The sequence below is a fragment of the Schistocerca serialis genome, chromosome 7 (genome assembly GCF_023864345.2).
Source record: "Schistocerca serialis cubense isolate TAMUIC-IGC-003099 chromosome 7, iqSchSeri2.2, whole genome shotgun sequence".
NCBI lineage: Eukaryota > Metazoa > Arthropoda > Insecta > Orthoptera > Acrididae > Schistocerca > Schistocerca serialis.
In genome coordinates this window covers 108006048-108009843 of record NC_064644.1, presented here as the reverse complement: position 1 = coordinate 108009843, position 3796 = coordinate 108006048, and positions in this window count along the sequence as shown.

Sequence of the window (3796 nt, the reverse complement as noted above, 5' to 3'; positions counted from 1 at the left end):
TGTGTCTAGTTTCACTGGCTGGAATACTTTTCACAGAAACTCACCCAACGTCTGAAGAGGCTAAAAGTTTAAACTATCTCCCTCAGCCATGGAAGTAGGTAACACAGGTGCTAAGGAAATTCTGGTATTTCAACGTAAGTCAAGCAGTACTTTGCTGTTCTACACTTGAACACGATGAGCCCATCAGACAGATCCACACCCACTTTGCAATCTATACTGGGGATGTGGCTCCACTCATGTCAGCACACTCTAGAATTGCCAGCATCTCCTGAATGGAAGAGATTTGTTCAATCTATGAGCGACACAGTTAACTGAGAGAAAAGTGCAGTCGTTAATTAATTCAGCACCTAGTGACCACAACACAATTACCTGGCTTTACAATATGCTGTTAACTACAGATGGCAGCAAGCTACAACATGTATCAGCCCAATACGTTTCCTACCAACGCTACCTAGGCTGAGAAATAAATTATGTAAGACTGAGGAAAAGCCTCTTAACACATACATTTCATGGACAGTTCTCATTTTATTTTAACATGGATAGTGTGACGGTACCTAACTGTTGCTGCTTGGTAGTTGCTCTTCCAAACAGCATCCCACGAGACGACCAGTTTCGTGTTAACCTGTGGTAACTTGTACTTTAACTACTTTGGCTATGCACTGCTCTATTTAAAAAGAATAGCTCGATGTAGTCATAGGGTCAAACAGCACACGTCTGCTTTCATGCCCTGCAGCTAATTCGCTGCAAATGATAACTTGTAGATGTGATCCTGCAGCTAAATTATCGATGCATTGGCTAGAACTGAGAATTAATAAAGTATACAGAAATACAAAATAAAATTTAAATGGATATTTTAATAGCAAGGGTTCTGTTCTAACATCTGTAGTTGATGTAGACGACAAAGTATTACGTTGAATAATATTCAAGGAAGAACATCTCGAATAAACGGGAAGTGGTCTTGTGATATTAGGTTAAAATACATACAGAAAATATCCTTATCAAATGCAGCAAAGTTACATTGAGAGTGTTACGAGAATGGTAGCAAAATCCACAGACTAAATAATCATCAAAGATGTGCAAAAACTAAGTCCATTTCATGATGACAGTACATGAAATATTCATCTGTTCAAAATAGTTCAGAGTTCGATGTGATAATCCACAGAGTAACACACGTGATACGAAGTACAGTAACTCATACTCTGTCTGTGGAGCATATTCAGACCTCTCGAAATGTAAAGTCTCTTCAGTAGCTTAAGTATAGTAGCGTCTGTTGGCCACCCACAATCAATCAACTGGACGTCGGAATCGCATATGTTACTATAGCCAGGTCTGCCTTCCTCCATAACTCACGCAAAAGTGTCCGAATCGCCCACATGAACACTTCATTCAGAAAGATCCAGTTTTCACATAACTCCCATAGTGTTCTTTCTATTGTCTGCTTTTCCTTTGGCTGAAGGCCGTCCCCACCAAAAATACCCCGTTCTGAAACTCTACTGACATGATTTCATTCAAGATGGCCATTTTACCCCAACAAACTAATATATTACAACAATATTTAAATAAAGAAATGTTGTAAATATTTGGTCACACTCAGATCATTCACAATAATTACAAATAAAGGTTGGTTCATAAATAAATAAGCTAGTATTCATGCACTAGTACACTCATGTTGAATGACAAATTGATTGTTTAAACAATTACCTACGCCTTCTAGGCATAAGCATCTTTTGGTTCTCTGTTCAGTTGTAGTGACTGCTAATACATGCGACAGACGACTTTTAAATCAGCTCAGTCTTTTAATAGCACTTGCGATCAACACTTAAATAAAGTTACTCGGACAATAGTAAACTGATCATTAAATAACTACACAAGTATGACAGTATGTGAAGTATTCATTCCGTATTCATTAGCTGTGAAAATCTGGAGAATACGATGTTCTAACGAACTTTTGCATATTGGAAAGGATATAAATGACATCATAAATCAATAAATGAATAGACGCAGATGAGTGGCTTTCTAAGATGACAGCTATCATGCAATGTAGTCATCTGAGATACCCTTTGTTGAAATAGCATAAAGCGTTTAAAAAGTTGTTAATTCAGAAGTTCGTAGTGAAAATGTTTATTCCCTGTGAAATATTAACTTCTGTAGTTATAAAGATATTGACATATTGCTGTCCGTTGGATGTGCCTCATTTTTCTGAGATCGCCGATGTATTCAGATTTTCATTAGTATTTAACTAGAGTCATTGTCGAAGTTCGGAGAGCTCTAACTTAGCCATCTTTAAGACTGTCTGACACTCCATCGTTTCTTGGAACTGTGTGCGGTCCAAAGCGACCGTCTGTCGCCAAAATTTCCCGTACTGGGATTAACCTACGCCCTGTCCTTTGCTGTCGCCCTTGCACTTGGTTCGCCTGGAGCGGTCGCGGCTTCCAGCCCTGAGTGCCGAACCCACTACCCTTCAGCCGTACATCAAATTTAACTTACCTTATAGCAATTCTAGGCGGCCAATTAGCTCGCCTAGATACTCGTAACGTTACACTATTCAGATTTACGTACTTCTTCTTCGGCTTCTGATTTGTCTTACACCATAATTTTTTCATTACCTGTGACACCACCACCCCCGATTCTTTAAAGAGTCGAACTCCAATGTATGAAACAGTTTCAAACGTCTGATTACTTTTCAGATGAGTTAATGTGTTAAATATTTGACGTTAAGCATGTTTAACTGAGAACTACCTTCCAATATAGTTTTTTTAACTTCTATATAACATTTATACGTCCAACATTGAGAACTATTTACATTCTTTGATAAGCCAGATTTTCTCCTAAATCACATGTCATGTGATGATGTAATATTGTAGGTATCATCAGTGTACATGTGAATACTGTCTGCAAAATGAGTGGCGAACAGAGTTAGTAGCAAAAAAATAAATTAAAACGTCGTGCTTGATGCTGAAGTTTTACTACATGAACAAAGAATATTTAGTAAGTGATAAATTAATTTCCTTTCATTATTTTGTCGGTCTAAAAGCGCATAAAAAGTTCCTTAAAGGTTCGAAATTATGTGTTAAGTTCGTTGGAAGTCACTGAGGGCTTTAATCCTCAAATAATGGATGAATAAATTCTGCATAATTACGCCCCGTGATTTGCGCTGTCCCAAGTCATGAACACAGTTTCTAACTCTAATACTTGTCTTATTGGTTGGTTGGTTGGTTGTTTGGGGGAAGAGACCAAACAGTGAGGTTATCGGTCTCATAGGATTAGGGAAGGATGGGGAAGGAAGTCGGCCGTGCCCTTTCAAAGGAACCATCCCGGCATTTGCCTGGAGCGATTTAGGGAAATCACGGAAAACCTAAATCAGGATGGCCGGACGCGGGATTGAACCGTCGTCCTTGTCTTATTGTTGTAAACCTTTAACGTATGATTCTACCGCCTTAAAAGTAGATTACGACAGCATTTTAAATTTCTAAAATCCGTCAGCAATCATAATTTTTTTTAGTCATCTCTCTTCTGAATGGTTTGATGTGGGTCAACCACGAATTCCTCTCCTGTGTCAATACCTTCATCTCAGAGTAGCACTTGCAACATATGTCTTCAATTATTTGCTGGATGTATTGCAATCTCTCTCCTTCTCTGCAGTTTTTAGCCTCTACAACTTCCTCTGGTAGATGGAAGTTATTCCCCGATGCCTTAACAGATGCCCTACTATCCAGTGCCTTCTTCTTCTCACTGTTTTCCGTATATTCCTTTCCTCCCCGATTCTCTGGATAAACTCCTCACTCCTTAGCTTGAC